The 19077-nt window shown below is 34.6% G+C and overlaps 1 protein-coding gene across 1 annotated transcript in view; it reads left to right on the top strand.

Moving 5' to 3' along the window:
• The window catches only part of znf407 (zinc finger protein 407), a 562885-nt gene that overhangs the window by 107304 nt on the left and 436504 nt on the right, over positions 1-19077 (top strand). The gene's annotated exons all lie outside the window — the stretch shown is intronic.

Here is a 19077-nt window from a genome sequence, read left to right as displayed (position 1 = left end):
TATGTAAGATATATGATTATCTATCTATCTATCTATCTATCTATCTATCTATCTATCTATCTATCTATCTGAAATGTGGTTCCAATTTACATTTTTTAATAATTATTTTATTAGAAAATTCTTATAAATTACATTACCTATTTATTATAATTTCCAAAATTAGACTATCTGCAAGATGAATGACTTTCTCAGGGTCACACAGTAAGTTTATTTTGAGGGTAGAGTCAGCAACCTAATGGCTTCCTGTCTGTAAGATCACATACATTCATTTACACACAAACAAATAAAAATTGATTTGTTTTATTTTTGGAGCAATTGTGATATGTTGTATTTTGAAAAATTCTTTGGCAATTTTTTATATTATTGTGGATTCTTACCCACTGATTACTGTCCACATTTTGTACAGCTGACAGAAGCATGCTTTACCATACAGTGCCATTTGTACTTGAAGCCATCCTGATGCAGTTAGCACTGGAGACAAAGATAAGCATTGTCAGCTTACTAAACAAGCACAATGTCAGACAGTCTTCATTTTCTTATCTGTTTCTCTGTTTATTCTTGAGACAAATTTTTTGAACAATGGGGATTTTCATTGACAGGTGTTTTCAAATTTAAAGCCTCTAATTTGCTGCCACATGTGGATGTTTTCCTCGCATTGCACAGCAGCGCTGTACTTGTCCGATTTCCACACCTCAGGAAGTGTCATTTTTTTTTTCCAACATCAGGTTTGAAAAGTTGCTTCTGTTACATGAATTTCCATGTGTTGCCACAGTGTTCTGATTTCACTCATATTGCATTTTCTGCCAATTATTTAGTAATTTCAAGGATTCAATGAGCTCTCCTGTGGCTGTACTTCCAAATTGACCATTTTGTGAAATGTGGCAGTCTGGCTCCAGAAGTGTGATATGGTTTATTGGATCTAAATTAAGACTTCACTGTTTTGGTTTTCAAAATGAATCAATCCATTAAGAGTAAACAATTGTTCAGCTTTATACAGAGGACCCCTTTTGCAGCTTAATAAGTTGATTAAGGTTTTTTTTTTTTTTTTTTTAAAGTCTAAACGCTGTAAGAGCTGTCCCTTCTGGTATCACTTTTAAGTAGGACATGCTTATTCTGCATTCTGCCTTCCAGACCTTAGGGACATCTTGGCAGTCTCTAGAGGCCCTTCTTGTACACAAAGCATCTCAGTCATGGCAAGGAGAGTGCCGAGAGGGCAATTAGTGGCAGGACAGCGATGGCACAGTAATAAGTCCCTATTGCACCATAATGAACAAGACTCTTGAAGGAGTAAAATTAGTTCAGATAATTATGAGAGGTGCCAAAGACGAACACTAAATTCCTGGTATTGGCAGATGAAGAGCATTTTATTGCTACAGGTTGCAAGGTCCTTATCTTTTACTATTTCACTTTTCGAAAGAGCAGCAACTGTATTATTAATTGGTCTCTGACTGTAATAAATGTTATTTTTTTATGTGATTTTATACCATGAAGATTAAAAACATACATTTCTCACAGCACCTCTTTTATGTTGACATCTTTTATTTTTAGTTATCAGAATAATTTGCTTTTGTAGCTTGAAAATAAAATAAAAACGTGAATTTCCCTAATATACTTTTAGGCAGTCCGATTAATAAAACTGAAAAATCACATGTAATATCAGTTTATAGAGCACAGATGCTTTCTAATTTCTCACACCATATAATTAATTATAAAATCTGTCTGAAAAAACACACCTTTTTTAACATCTGCACTTAGTAATTTCACTCCCTTAGAAATTCCATTTGTGAAACCCTGTAACCACAGAGAGCGTAACAGAATAGGTCAATGTGAATGTAGAGTGTTAATAAAAACGCGTATTTATTTACTTTAATTCATGTACTGTACATATGTTATACACGCATCCATTCTCATTAAAGGTGCATATAATCAATAAATCAATAAATAAGATGAATTTAAGCACGGTATCAAACAGTTCATGCAGAAAAGACCCTGTCAGTGATAATATTGCCAACTTTACATGGAAACTAACAGGATAGCGTGGTCAGAGTATGTTAATCAATGCACACTTCTGCACACTTCAAATATATATTTATTAATTTATCAGCTTAATGGAATATGTTACACATGTATGTATGTGCAAATGTATATAGGTGATAAACATACACTGTGCATACATATACATTTGGTATTTTGATATGTGCACATTGTGAAATAATACATATATGTTTATGTGTGCATAAAAGTCCCATACTGTATGTATGCAACAATGCTTATACAAAGCAGCTTAAAACAGTGAGTTTATTTATTAAACTAGGGAAGCAGGTGATCAAACAGATCAATAAATAGATAACATTTAGCATTTAATCTTTTTAATATACTGCTGCATATTTTAGAATTACAAGGTTGGTAACCTAAGGCATACTTAAAATAGGCCAAATTAGAAATACTGCTGTCTCTAAATGTTGCAGGCAACAAATGCCAGTTTTATGGGAGTCACTGTGAGGTGTTTGATGTAACTACTTTGTCAGAAATGGAAATGGTACACATAGGATACGATGCTGCCTACTGCAGTTAAAGGTGTACGAGGTGGCTAGATGAGATAGATTCTCTGATTTCTTTTAAAAAAAAATACTTGTAGTTGCTTTACTTAGTCATATAAAAAATTAAACAGTTAATTAAATAGAAGACAAAATTCAAGAAAACATATAACAAAGAATCTGTTTTAATTTTAATTTGATGTTTATGGTAGTTTTTATAGTAGGAATTTAGTTCAGTCTAAATGAAAGTTGTGTTCATTCTACTTACTAAATAAACAAACCTATAATTATCATTCGTCTATGCAGATTTTGCCTTAAATCAAAGTAATTTATCTAGGTGTTGAAATGAATGTTTGTACTGCCCTATCATTTTACCTACAATAATTAATAACTGTCTGCTTTGATGAAACACGTCTCCCTGATCTTCATGGCAAGAATTTGTTGTTTAATTGAAGAAAAAAATAATAAACATGCAGAAATATAACAGAAATGACAGTGTACAAGTAGGAAGTGCTAAATGTATAACTGTTAACACTTATTTAAGCAGAGAATTTCAGTGCTTAATATACAGTTTGGTAGATAGCTTCACATCCACTGTTATAGTGGTTAAATATTAGGTTGAAGTGCCGTCTCCTAGATTCACTGCGTTAATGTGCTTGGCTATACGGTGTCTTGACAAGTGTATTAGATTTTGCTGGTGTGGTCTTTATGTGTTTAGCCTCAAGTGGTCTTGTAAAAATAGAAGAACATTTTCCAGTAGTATGTTCAGATTATCACTTAGTGTTACAAACCTTGGCTACAGTTCTTTCTTTCTTTCTTTCTTTCTTTCTTTCTTTCTTTCTTTCTTTCTTTCTTTCTTTCTTTCTTTCTTTCTTTCTTTCTTTCTTTCTTTCTTTCTTTCTTTCTTTCTTTCTTTCTTTCTTTCTTTCTTTCTTTCAAGGAAAGAAATTAACCATTTACAGCCTTCTTTCTTGAGAAGTAATCTTTTTTATTCAAAATTAAATATAGTATTTAGTTACCAGTTACCTGTTTGTCCAAAGTAATCAACCATGAGTTTTGCAAGTGTGAATTTCTTACATTTAATTAAAAAAATCATGCTCAGATATCTCTGTGTGCTGTGTATTTTTTCTGTTTATGCATGTGTGGGTAAGTGGGTGTGTGAGAGACAACATAAGTATTTATGTACTGTATGTATATATTTGTGTATCACATATTAACTACATGTTGTATGTGGACATCTACTTTTGAAAAATAAAAATGATATTCTCACAGGTAGAAGAGCATAATACATTTAGTGAGCAAATTGCTTAAAGACACCTTTGATTTTGGTTTTAATCTTATTAGTTTTTCAAAATCAAATACATTTATTTTTGTATGCAAAGTTTATAAGTTTCCATCACCCATATTTAACCTCTTCTACAGAATTTTTGTTTCACAGATTAGTAAAATAAATAACTTGACTTCCGTTAAATAAAAAACAACAGTAAAGTTCACAATTTAACAATGAGCAGTTGCATTTCATGTTGAATTCACCAATGGATTAATTTTTATTTATTTGATAAAAATACATTTTGACTGTACTCATTTTTCAAAAGCTACAATGTAGTGATGAAAGTATAATGCTTTTAATGTTTACATTTTCAGATTTTTTTTCTTATGGTTTAAAGCCTGCTGAAGTTGGCAAATCACACTTATATTAGTAAAACTACCATGTGTTTATCAAAATGAAGTGGTGAGAAAATGTCAGGCAGGTGATACAGAAATTGTAAGACAATAAGCTGAACGTCTGCTACTAGGAAGGTCTGTGATTCCTTCAGAACAATTCTTTACAGTGTTTCCTGGTAGCCATGTCTCCACTCTCTGATTTAATACATTATTGCTTTGTGATTTTACATGAGTGAGCAATTATTCTAAAAAGTTTTTAAATATAGTCCAGTGACAAAGAGGATCTGTGCATTAACCTTTCAGACACTGGTGACAGGAGACACATTTGATAGTTGTTTTCTGAAGGAAAAGGGGGTAAAACAGTCATGGATGTTTTAATGATTACAGTTCTTGATAGCTTTCATAAGAGTGCACATAATTTGTGACAACTTCAATAAAAGGACGTGGCAGGAAAACTTTTCTGAGTTAGCGGCAAAGTAAATAGGGCAGGTTTTGCATTTTGAACAGAAATCTTCTGAACTGTGATTGAATTTGTCGTGAAAGTGTGTCAGAATTAATAAAGTATTTACACGCAAGGTTGCTGGGCTTTTGCAGCCTGTTTAGGGCTGAAGACTGGTTAGCATGAAAAGTCATTTCTGTGCATTTAGGATTAGACAGCAAAGGACAAATGTACTTCAGCATGTTGAGGATCACAGTGCCATCTCTCATTTTCAACCGTTTTTGTCAGGGCAGCAGGCAAAACAACGATGCTTTGAGGACATAATTAAAGATATCGTTCAAAGAACAACTTTTTGCATATTTGAATTATTACTGTCGTTAAAATCGTACAAATATGGAAATATGATTGCCAGAAGCGCATAAATCAATGATCAGCATGGCCTCAAAATCCAATAAATATGTGGAGTTAAATACTTTAAAATGCAAATCACATTTGAGCATTTGCATATGGTGGAATTTAAAGGAAATTTTCTTGCTTAACAACCTCTAAGGTAACAGTGAGGGCTTTGGGTAAACAGAGATTTTTTTCTTCATCATTGGTCAAGTTGCAAGATTTGATAAATGATACGAGACTGTGTTCCTTGATAAAGATGACTACATTCTTTTCTGAATCCAGAAAGTGCCTTGAAGTCATCTGAATAATTAAGAGTTAATTATTCTTCATCCATCTAAATCAGAAAAGGACAGATTTAGGGAAGGAATTTATAATTTTTGCCTAGCGTCCTGTCTTGTCGTAATGTGATAAACTAAACTGACTTTGAATAATACTGAGTGACCTTATAGTAATTATGCCTCATCTAACATTTTAGTTGCAGTTTTTAATTGCTAGTATTGATTCAGGGAGATTCATATTAAAAGACATATGTTTTTGGGTTTGAATAAAATAGATTTAAAAGAAAATTATTTATTCATGCCTTTTCTCAAAACACAGCATGCCTTACCCACGGCTTAAATGTTTCTTTTATATGAGCTGCAAACCAACTGTAATTGTACAATCCACACTTAAGTATGATTTCTGTTTGATGGGATAGAGAGAGATATGATTTGTTTAAAAGATTTGGATGAAGGTGAAATGACTTACATAAATGAAACTGAAGAAAGATATAAATTGTATAATTTGCCACTTATGAGTTAACAAGTGCAGTTTTTATGTTTGATATTAAACACAGCTATAGCTAGTTATGTCTGTATCTATATCTGTGTATGTGCTACTGTATGCCAATCGATGAGCAGCTCATAGATTCATATGTGTGTGTAGAGGCGGGCAACGATAAATGTAAATATATTATTGTAAACAATATGTGGACAAACACATGTACTTCTGAATCAGAATATTTTAAACAAAGAGACATACTGTACATGTGAAACATACATACTCATGTGTGTGTTCTTATGGAATATACTATACTGTGTTTGTAAATGTATTTTACATTTTCCACAGCAACAATGATGTTACATGTTTGTGACAATTAAAGAAGAAAGTGCAAAGTAAATTATTTGATTACAACTAACCAATTGAGCAAAATTTCAAATGCAATTTTAATATCCTTTATAAACTGAGGTTAAAGTTCTGTACTTACTTGTAGACTTTTTATGTATACTGTGTATATAGATGTATATAGTAATCTCTCAAATGATGTACAGCCTTTTTGCATTGCTTTTGAAATCATTATCACATTTTTCTTATTTATTCTGAGGGATACTATTTTGTATTTACAGTAATTGACTGGGCAGGAAGAAAGGTGCCTCTGCTCTAATGTGCTAAAATGCAGGGCTGTGTTTGTTAAACGTAAAGAGAAACAGTTGTAAGGAAATCAATGTACATGATCCTTTTCCATGTATAACTACAGGGTTACATTGTTAGGTTAAATACAGGCTAGATTCCCCTCTAGAAAATCAATTTGTTGTAATGTCTACAGCAGCCTGCCTCTTCGTAAAGAATCATTTTACATGGCACTCAGAGTGAATTCTATATTGGCGCCTTGAAATAGTATTGATGAGCAAAAAGTCTAAAAGAAGAGAAACATGAGTCTGCCTCACAGTAAATATACTATAATTTTCAGGTGAAAGTTGGAATACACTCTCTGATGTAGGTATCTTTTTTATGCTGACTGTCAGAATTCAATTTTTATTACATTTAGGATTATTATGGAAACCTAATGGAATACTGCTTTCCCATTTTCTTCCAGCCTTTGAGAATTGTCACTGACCAGAAGAAAGAACTTAAATGTTTTTTGCTTCACTTAATTTGCTTGATTCAAAATGACTTTCTGTTCAGCATTTGTAGACACTTTGCCTTAGTTAAATATGCAGACGTAATTCTTTTTCAGATCTTATTTTCTGTGTCTTAAAAATATTTATTATAAAATGCTCTGACCATTTTTGATAAAGTAGTTCAATTGTACGGACAATCTTTGGCTTTTTTGTGTGTTTTGCCGAACAGTTCTTGACTGACTTTGACTTTTCTATTTATTTCTGTCAACACAATTATAATACAACAGAGTTCACCCTGACCCCACTTGTTTGTGTGTTTGCTGGTGTACAAGTAGAGAACATACAAATGCTCAATTAGATATTTCACAGTATGAAAGCTTTATTGCTTGCAACAACAAGTTTTGGAAATCTAATGCAAATGCAAGATGAAGGACTATTATTACACCACCCCATTACTTAAAAATTAATCCAAGTGGGCACCTCTGAAACATTTTCTTGGAGGAATAAATGGTAATTTTAACGCAAAGTGATCACAGTAGATTCGAAAGAATAAAAATGAATTTTATTAGATTTGGACAATAGCTGAAGGTGTACAGGCTTTTTCCCCCCGGAAACATTTATATAGTAAATGTGTGTTTATATACATATACTGTATAAAAATATATGTATGTATGCTTTACAGTATGTGTTGTCTGTGTATATATTTTAATACTGTGTTTCGAGACATAAGGCATGTCATGTACTAAACTACTCTTTTACTATTTGCCTGTTTCTTGCTTACCCTTTTATTCTACACATTATGTACTGCATGTTTCTGTATTTTATATACTATATATGCGTATTTATGCAGATAAATGTTAAACTGTCTTTAAGATACTGCATGCATATACACATGTGTACATATGCATTTATATGCAAAGACACTATCTATCTATCTATCTATCTATCTATCTATCTATCTATCTATCTATCTATCTATCTATCTATCTATCTATCTATCTATCTATCTATCTATCTATCTATCTATCTATCTATCTATCTATCTATCTATCTATCTATCTATCTATCTATCTATCTGTGCTTTGTGTTGCAAAGTAAATATGGGAATTTAAGCTATGTTTAAACATATTCTAAGAATTTTTTCTTAGGCTGTTAGATTTTGAAGTTGGAGGCTACTTTTCTCACGTCATTAACATTAATAAATATTATTGCTGATAGAGTGAATTATTTTAGTTTATGCAAGTTTGCTTTTAAATCTCCTATTCTTTTATATAAATTTTGTTTCATATTTAGTGTAACAGTTAAGCATGATAATATAAATTGAACACATTACAAGAAGCTTTATTTTTAACATTTGTTTGATGAAATCAAAGTGAATTTTGTAGACTGGTAAAAAATTTTATTCTGAAGTGTAATTTGGCATTATGTCATGTAGTAATCATCTTGTTTCTGTAAGTAAGATAAAGGAAAACTGGGAAAAGAGAACGGCAATTATGAAGTGGAAAGCTCTTTTTTAATCTTTTTTTTTTTTAATTATCAACACTCATTCAGGTACAAAAGAACTCATTAAACATTATTTAAATTTATGGGAAAACGGTTAATTTCTGAACCTGGACTAGCACATTTATAAGATGATTTCAAGTATAAAAGTAAATAATTATACAGTTAGGGCGGCACGGTGGCGCAGTGGGTAGCGCTGCTGCCTCGCAGTTGGGAGACCTGGGGACCTGGGTTCGATTCCCGGGTCCTCCCTGCGTGGAGTTTGCATGTTCTCCCCGTGTCTGCGTGGGTTTCCTCCGGGCGCTCCGGTTTCCTCCCACAATCCAAAGACATGCAGGTTAGGTGGATTGGCGATTCTAAATTGGCCCTAGTTTGTGCTTGGTGTGTGGGTGTGTTTGTGTGTGTCCTGCGGTGGGTTGGCACCCTGCCTGGGATTGGTTCCCTGCCTTGTGCCCTGTGTTGGCTGGGATTGGCTCCAGCAGACCCCCGTGACCCTGTTTGGATTCAGCGGGTTGGAAAATGGATGGATGGATGGATTATACAGTTATAAGAGAAAAAGAACGAATTCTAAATAAGCTTAACAACATTCCATATACTATTGCTTATAAGTAAACACATTGCATCACAGTTCATTTGCAACAATAATACTCTTTGTTTGAATTGAAAATTAAATTAAATTATGTTCAAACCACATATGCTTTGTTAAAGTTTGTAGTGCTTACTTAAATACAGTATATGCTATTGACAGAATGCTCTTATTGGCTCAGGGCAGGGGGAGGCGGGAACTGAAATCTTTTGAGTTTTTATCTTGACTAAACTAAACATAAACTACTTTGTTGAGGCCAAAAAAGTTTCAAGAGCAAATGTGCTATGGATGTTTTTTTACACATACTGCATTTTTTTAAATGTATGTATCAACAAAGCATCATACAAAAGTGGTAGAGATACTGTACCTTCATCTGTATCTCATTATTAGACTGATTTTTAAACAATATGTTTAGGTTTTGATAAAATGAAGTATTTCAACCCATTAGCCATTTTTTATTTTACAATATTTCTCCTAAAGTGAGTGTTGTCATAAAGTACTTTACTAACTAATTAGCATACCATTACAATAGTAAAGATAATAAAGTACACCACTTTCTCTGGTGTCATTTTGTGAACAGATGTCTACTTTAGGTAGAACAGATGCTTTGCATACAGTAGCTCAATTTTCATTGAGTCAGACAAAAACATTATTGCTCAAAAATGTTTTTGTGAGTTTTCCCCCTCTCTAGGTTTTGAGCCATGAAGTCATGCCAGCATGTCTGAGTAACAAAGTAATTTTTTAAGTAGAAAATTAGAATTTTGCAAAAACATTCCATTAATCATTATAACAATAGACATAGAAACTCAAAATGGTGGATTATTAGTATATTTTAAATAGAAATATACCCTTTCAGAAAGGAATATTCTACTGTACATCATTATCTGTGAATTTTTCTTGTTTTTTGAGTAGTAAGGTGAAAAAACATTTTTGCCGTTTTATGTTCTGCGTTTGTACTCTGAATTTCTAGTAATAATCTGTTGTTTTTGTAACCCTTTACAGTGAGAAAAACTGTCCATACAAGCTTTTACTTTAATCATAAGTCATTTAACTATAGAGAAGTCAAAAAGATCACCCAGTGAGCCACAGTGCAATCTGAACCCTGTTAAAAATCATTATCAGCTAAAAAAAAAATATATGTAGACTTTCATATACTGACATTCAGTGTACTTAAATAACATTCAGAAACATTTAAAAATTACATTCTTAATTGTCAAGTATTTAAAACAGGTTAAAATGAACAGCAATTTTATGTGTATTTTAATAAGACATGTTTAAAGTTCATTTGTCAGTAAAATTCAAATAAAATTAAAATGTTAAAATTCTGGACTACATGTGCATACATGCGCACACACATGCATAAATATTCAGAGATATTTTTTTAAAAGTTTTTTTTTTTTTAATCTGTGATTAAATCCGTTGTTTTTCAGTATGATGGTAAAGTAGCAACTTGTTTAAACCTCCTTAAAAATAGGAGTATATTAAGCCAATGAAAGAGACAGACAAGAAAGCCATTCTATCAGATAGATACATAGATAAAAGACACTGTATTACATAGATAAGTAAGAATAGAACTATATCAGACAAATAGATGGATGAGAAAGGCATTATGTCAAATGATACATGTTATCATAAAACTGAACTCAACATTTTAACATTATGCTTGATATTATTTGAGCAGTAGTTCTTTACATTAATAATTGAGGTTGTTGCTATAAACAAAGATCCAAAAGGATGTTCATACAGCTTGGTTTGGAGATAAACTCTCTCAGGCTGTGTGTGACTGGAGGCTAACTCAGATACAGGACAACTATTTACAGCTCAATGTTATCCATCTTTAGAGATGACACTTTTTCCCTCAGCCTTACTTTTCTTTCCATTTCTTTTCAGTTGTGGAAGAAGGTATTTTACTGACTATGTATCAGCATTGTCAGTAAGCATTACATTCAGTACATCAGCCATAACATTATTTTATTTTCGATGTTTAAGAACAATTAAACACATCTTTGTTGTATTTATGTGGGTTCCATTTAGTTACTTTTTATTTAAAAAGCAGCCACTTAAATGCTTGCACAATATTTATTTTATTATTATCTTGGTTCTTCGGAATACCACTAAGTTAAACATGGAAATATTTGTTGCTAATTTAATACGTTTAATTTAGTTTAAATTTGGAACTGCAAAAGATGCACATGTCAGTGAATGGTGTAAGATGTTTCTTAAAATATTTTTGTGATGGATGAAAAATAATTTAGCTGTCTTTTCTTTTTAGTATTGAGCAAATTCATTTTACATTGGTCAGAACATTTCATCATTTCTTTTCTTCTGAATTACTGTTTGATAGTACAGTATTCTGCTTCAAAGTCCAGTGGAAAAATGAGCATTGACTTGTTAGAGTGGGTGAATCTATAAAATGCCAATGATAGTCATAGGGCAGGTAGACATTCCTCACTGATCTAATGTGATGAATGCATCTATTTTAGAATCTCCAAGCAAAGCATTAGAAGTGTTGCCTTTACTATCTTACCTGAAATATTTTATTGCTGGCCAAATGAATAGGTTTTAGTAAGTGTAATAAAATTAGGTATTGTTATTTTTTTTAAATACAGAGGTCTATGTATGTACAGTCAAAATATAGTTGGTATTTACATGAAAATAACCTGCAGCCAGAATCTTTACAGCAGAATAGCTATGGCTCTGTACATGGCAATGTCATTTCTTTCGGTATCTCCTCCATGTTTCAGATTCCTTAGTTGCACTACACAGCTACATTTTTTTCCCTAAGAATGGTAAGGTTTGCTGACTGCTGTGCATGTAAACTGCCTGCCTGTACCTTTTAACAAGGTTAAATAACAGAAGAAAAGTTAATCAGGAACAGATGTCTTTCTCAAGAACCTCACATGTGAGCTATTTGAGTTTTAGCTTCTAATCTATAGTGTAACCAAAAGAATTATTTATTTCTGACAAATATCTTATATTTTGTGTTTTTCCTTTCAATATTTATCCTGTTTCAGAGCAGAAACCTTTAATTTTATGCAGAACAGCTATTTTTACATTTTCACTGAACGTATAGAATATTAGTAGAAAAACAAAACAAAACTCGGCTTAGTTTTGCTGTCTTTCTGCTTTTTTTTCCCAGAATAAGTAACTGGAAATAAAATGCTAACAGTTCCACTGCCCTACACAAAATAGGTTTAATTTATTACTATTAAAGAAATAACAGAATTCCGCACTGAATATGATTTTTTAAATCTTTTTTTCTTTATTAAACATATTATAGTACTTGTAACCGTTTCATTTGTAACTACATGCTGTATAAGAATACTGGTACCATAGGAAAAGTGATTTGTGCAGTAAACATTAAAATTGTGAATCAATGTTAATGTTCAGAGCAATAATGGCTTCAAAAAGGAAGTATCTTAGATGCATATGTTTATATAAATGTGTAAGTAATACACACTAATTCACATTCATTTTCTGAACCCACTTTGTCCATTACAGTGTAGTGGAGAGCTATGGAAGAGCACTCTCATTAACACCTGGGTAATTTATGGTCACCAGTTGCAATTCCAGTATCTTGTCATGCCACTCATTTTGATTTGTGAGTGCATGTGTATGCATATTTATGTGTGTGCGTGTGTGTGTGCGTGTGTGTGCGTGTGTGTGCGTGTGTGTGCGTGTGTGTGTGTGTGTGTATGTATTTATATTGTGGCAGATGGCCAGGGCCCTTACCTAGCTGAGACACCTCCATAGTGGAAGGACCAGAGGAGAAGATATACCTAGGGCATTATCTACCCCGGAGTGCTAAATGGCAGCCCCCACTGGGTTGCAGCAATGCTTCGGATTCCCACAGGACACAATGGGAGTTGGAGTTCAGCACAGCCCTGTTGGGTGTTGCTGAACTTGTGTCCACATCTGTCTTTGTCGGGATTGGGGAGCTGGTGCTGGTCTTGTATGTTTATATTATATTTTTTATATTCTGTATATTAAAAATTCCAAAAAAAGTACTTAAACCCTCGATATTAGACATGCTGATAATGCAGCTACCACTGATGCCACAGCTTTATAGTGGTTTCAAATACCTTTTGATGAAAATTGTATTTCCTCCTTTGTTAACTATTGGATGTAATGCATGTTATTGGATTGATTAATAAATATTGATAATTCACATTCATCTGTTACCGATTACTTTTTCAGTTTTTTTTCAAAAAATGGATATGGTTAAGGCATTATTAAAAGCATTTTTTTCCTTCTCTGTTTGGCCTTCACATTCTTAGCACAAAGCTTAACTTTTTCTAAGACTTTCATGACCTTGAAGGTAAAATGGTTGATTTGTAACTTGATCTCTTTTTTTTTTGTACTCTTTTGTGATGGCTATGATTTCAACCTGTTACACATTCAGTACTCACTTGGAAATATTGCTTTCTCCTTACTGTATAACTTAGAATCAAAGTCTTAACACTAGTGACACTTCTTCTCTTTTTCTGTTACTCTACTTTATTTGAACATCTTTTGGTAAAAGTGTTTTTGTTAGGCCTGGTCCTTTTCAGATTACGGACTGATAATACTTCTGATCAGTACTGCTGCTGCTGCAAGATATCAGTACTAATTGACATGCAGAACAAATAACCATGGCACTGATGTTTTTTGACATCCTATTGTATATGCTGTATATGTTGTGTGCGAGTGTATGTATATTTAACCTGAAATGTTACAAAGGCAATCAGCAAACTTTCAGAGGTTAAAAAAGTTTAGGTTCCACAAAACCAAAAAATAATTTAAAAGTTAATTATACCAAAAAGGCCTTTTCAGGGAACAAGTAATTTATTGACAACTTACAGCTTTATTGTAGCAACAGAAGTTAATTAAGCCTTGAAAGTTGGAGCAAACAATTCCCTCAGTTGTCCTAATACTTATAACCAATTTGTCTGTATAAAATCATTGTTGGAACAAACTGTGCTGCCAAACCATCTGAAGCATTATTTAGTCAATATTCAACTGTATATTGCTATCATGTTGAGAAAAAGTCAATTAACAAATGAGGACAGACAGACCATTATAACACTTAAACATATAGGACTTTCCTTCAGAAAAACTGCAAAGAAAGCCAGTGTGTCTGTGAGTACAGTTTCCCACATCATCAAAAGGAGCTTGGATACTCTGACGGGAACTTGTCCTGCAGACCCAAAGCCACAACAGAATCAGAAGACAAGTTTCTGAGAGTTAACAGCTTGCATTATAAGTGTTTCACAGGACATTGGTAGAAGTAAGTACAGTAAGTGTCACTTTCACCGGTGAAGAGAAGACTTTGAGCTGTAGGTTTGACAGATCAAGTGACAGTAAGGCAGATGTTGCTAAATATTTCGATGTAAGAAAAAGCGGCTTGTCTGGACTAGGTATTACTGTCAGTTTCAATATACTCTGAAATTAAAATATAGAACAAATAAACAATTGCTGTTATGGATACTGCACAACTATCATGTGAGTCACCTTATGATCTGTGGCCAGAGAGGATGAAGGAGTCAGCAACTACATCACCCTTATGTCAAACGTTGGGACTCTTATGTTAACATAGTCCCAATGACACTCCCAAAGCATATGTGTCTGATTTATATATACATTAAGTGGCCACTTTATTAAGTACACCTTTTCAACTGCTTGTTTATTCAAATATCTAATCAGCCAATCACATGGCAGCAACTCAGTGCATATAGACATTGTCAAGACTACCTGCTGAAGTTCAAACTGAGCATCAGAATGGGGAAGAACGGTGATTTAAGTGACTTATGTGTAGTATGGTTGTTGGTGCCAGTCAGGCTACTGGGATTTTTACATGCAACCATCTCTAGGGTTTACAGAGAATGGTCTGAAAAAGGGAAAATATCCAGTGAGTAGCAGTTTTCTGGACAAAATTTCCTTGTTGATACCTGAGGTCAGAGGAGAATGGCCAGACTGGTTTCAGTTGATAGCAAGGCAACAGTAACTCAAATAACCACTCGTTTCAACTGATGTATGCAGAAGAGCATCTCTGAACGCACAACATGTCAATCCTTGATGCAGATGGGCTACAGCAGTAGGAGACCACACTGGGTGCCACTCCTATCAGCTAAGAACAGGCAACTGAGACTACAGTTCACACGGGCTCACCAAAAAGGGACAATAGAAGACTGGAAAAACATTGCCTGGTCTGAAGACTCTTGACATCTGCGACATTCGGATGGTAGGGTCAGAATTTGGCATCAACAACATGAAACCATGAATCCATCCTGCCTCGTATCAGTGGTTCAGGCTGGTGGTAGTGGTATAATGGTGTAGGGGATATTTTTGTGGCACACTTTGGGGCCCCTTAGTACCAACTGAACAATGTTTAAATGCCATAGCCTACATGAGTATTATTGCTGATCATGTTCTTCCCTTTATGACCGCAATGTACCCATCTTCTGATGGCTACTTCCAGCTGGATAACGTACCATGTCACAAAGCTCAACTCATCTTAAACTGGTTTCTTGAACATATCAAAGAGTTCACTGTACTCAAATGGCATTCACAATCTCCAGATCTTGATTAAATAAGGCACCTTTGGGTTGTGGTGTAACAGGATATTTGCATCAAGGATGTGCAGCTGACAAATCTGCAGCAACTGCATGATGTTGTCATGACAATATGGACCAAAATCCCTGAGGAAAGTTTCCAGCACCTTGTTGAATCTATTCTTCTTCTTCGTTTGGCTGCTCCCGTTAGGGGTTGCCACAGCGGATCAGCTTCTTCCATATCTTTCTGTCCTCTGAATCTTGTTCTGTTATACCCATCACCTGCATGTCCTCTCACCACATCTATAAATCTTCGCTTAGGCCTTCCTCTTTTCCTCTTCCCTGGCAGCTATATCCTTAGCATTCTTCTCCCATTATACCCAGCATCTCTCCTCTGCACATGTCCAAACCAACGCAATCTTGGTTCTCTGACTTTGTCTCCCAACCGTCCAACTTGAGCTGACCCTTAATGTTCTCATTTCTAATCCTGTCCATCCTCGTCACACCCAGTGCAAATCTTAACATCTTTAACTCTGCTGCCTCCAGCTCTGTCTCCTGCTTTCTGGTCAGTGCCACCGTCTCCAACCCATATAACATAGCCGGTCTCACTACCGTCCTGTAGACCTTCCCTTTCACTCTTTCCCTTTCACTCTTGCTGATACTTGTCTGTAACAAATTACTCATGACACTATTCTCCACCCACTCCACCCTGCCTGCACTATTTTTCACCTCTCTTCCACAATCCTGATTACTCTGTACTGTTGATCCCAAGTATTTAAACTCATCCACCTTCGCCAACTCTACTTTCTGCATCCTCACCATTCCACTGACCTCCCTCTCATTTACAGACATGTATTCTGTCTTGTTCCTACTGACCTTCATTCCTCTCCTCTCTAGAGCATATCTCCACCTCTCCAGGGTCTCCTCAACCTGATCCCTACTATTGCTACAGATCACAATGTCATCAGCAAACATCATAGTCCATGGGGACTCCTGTCTAATCTTGTCTGTCAACCTGTCCATTACCATTGCAAATAAGATAGGGCTCAGAGCCGATCCCTGATGTAATCCCACCTCCACCTTGAATGCATCCGTCACTCCCACCGCAGACCTCACCACTATCACACTTCCCTCGTACATATCCTGTACAACTCTTATGTACTTCTCTACCACTCCCGACTTCCTCATAACAATACCACAGCTCCTCTCGAGGCACCCTGTCATATGCTTTCTCCAGGTCCACAAAGATGCAATGCAACTCCTTCTGGCCTTCTCTAAACTTCTCCATCAACATCCTCAGAGCAAACATTGCATCTGTGGTGCTCTTTCTTGGCATGAAACCATACTGCTGCTCACTAATCATCACCTCACTTCTTAACCTAGCTTCCACTACTCTTTTCTTATAGCTTCACGCTGTGGCTCATCCCCTGTAGTTACTGCAGTCCTACACATCCCCCTTATTCTTAAATATCGGCACCAGTACACTTCTTCTCCACTCCACAGGCATCATCTCACTTTCCAAGGTTCCATTAAACAAGCGGGTTAAAAACTCCTCTGCCATCTCTCCTAAACACCTCAATGCTTCCATAGGTATGTCATCTGGACCAACGGCCTTTCCATGCTTCATCCTCTTCATAGCTGTCCTTACTTCCTCCTTGCTAATCCGTTGCACTTCCTGATTCACTGTTTCCACATCATCCAACCTCTTCTATCTCTCGTTCTCTTCATTCATCAGCCTCTCAAAGTACTCTTTCCATCTGCTCAACACACTCTCCTTGCTTGTGAGTATGTTTCCATCTTTGTTGAATCTATGCCAAGAAGAATTGCGGTAGTTCTGAAGGCAAAAGAGGGTCCAACTCAGTATTATCAAGGTGCACCTAATGAAGTGGCTGGTGAGCGCATTTGTAAATATAGATGGATAGATAGACAGACATACATTTAAGTTTCTCCTGGCCAGCTAAACAAATGCAGAAGACAGATATAATCTATTACCAAATTATTTATCATTTTAATTTAATTGCTCTTGTCAAAATTGGAAAAAATGCTGAATTTCAAATTAAATTATGAAACGATTCATTTTGGCTAATGGGGATGAGAGACATTTTTCTCATATCATCTCCCTCTGGTTCCAATCAGGGTTTTTGTAGACTTCCTCTTAGTTTCATCCCTTGAATATACACAGTGCTCCTCATGGCTAAGGGCTCCTTCATACTTGACTGTACATGAAGTGCGCATGCCTATAGGCTCATGCAAAGTAGATGGTAATTCTTTTATTCTCTGTCTTGGAGTGTATTTTTGCGGTCCACTTTCAAAGTGAGTGTTTCTGTTTGTGGAGTATGTGATGTGCATGTGCTATTTTCGCCATATGCACAGTTAATGTGGAGAAATCTGACATTAACAGCAAATTATACAATTTTGTCTGTGCATAAAAGTTTGGAACCAGACATGCAGAAAGTAGGAATTGACATCATGTCATTTTCTGGCTTTCCTTCCACATTTTCATACCAACTCAGCCTACTTTTCCTCACTACACTTATAACCCTGTATTACTTCAGCATTTCACTGTGCCCTCTACTTGTCATACTTTCACACAGTAAAACATACATGAATTCAAAATTAATTTAAAAAAGGAAACAAATGCAGATAATAATATATTGTTCCCTCTCATGAATAAGTCTTTTTATTTATCTTCACATTTTTCTAAACAGTATTTGTTTTTGCTTCAAGCTAAGTGCAATTACTGTGACGAAGATTTTAATTTTTTCATCTTTCAAAAAGTACTCCTTTATTAGATGTGAAGTCTACTTCAAAGGCAGCTTGTGATGCTAAATAATAAGATTTTTATCTGAAAATTAACATTAAAGCTCATATGATTATTATTAAATAAGCTTGCCATGTCCAAAAAAAGAAACATACCTGACTAGACTTCTTAATTATGCACCGTAAATGACAGGTGTGAAAGAATTGAAAGAGTCAAGCAGCTAATGAAACAGTTGTAGTCAAACAGTTGTAAAATGTTGACTTGTAGTCTTCTATAGTATTTCATTTTAATATAGTTTAAAAAGCAACACTAACTTCCAGCAGTCTCCAGTTTCAAATTGTTGAATTCATAAACTATACATTTTCAGACTGTGCCTGTTCCTGTTAGATGCATCAGAATCAATTGGCATGAATCTATTAAACTTCCATGAATATTTAGGATGTCTTTTATCAGCAAATAAATGCATGATCAGACTGATCACTGTTCACTCTGTGCAATAAAAAATATTCACTAATAGATTAACTGAAAACCAGCCTTAAATGTAACCAAATTTGATAACTGATACTTTTGTTAAAACAAAGAAGAAGGATATCATTTTTTAGCTTGCATTTTAGCTTAGCATCTAAATTCTCTGTCACATTACACAATTTTTTCCAGTGGTATTTTGTCACTGACTTCATTTATATACTTTTAGCCAGTATGGGGCAGTCACAGCAAGCTCCTGTGAGCATTGGTCATATAGTCTGACATCCCCAGCAACTCAGTCCAATCAATTTGTGAATCGCC

The sequence above is a fragment of the Erpetoichthys calabaricus genome, chromosome 13 (assembly GCF_900747795.2).
Source record: "Erpetoichthys calabaricus chromosome 13, fErpCal1.3, whole genome shotgun sequence".
NCBI lineage: Eukaryota > Metazoa > Chordata > Cladistia > Polypteriformes > Polypteridae > Erpetoichthys > Erpetoichthys calabaricus.
The sequence above is the reverse complement of the archived record's forward strand: the minus strand, read 5'-3'. Positions and strand labels throughout refer to the sequence as shown.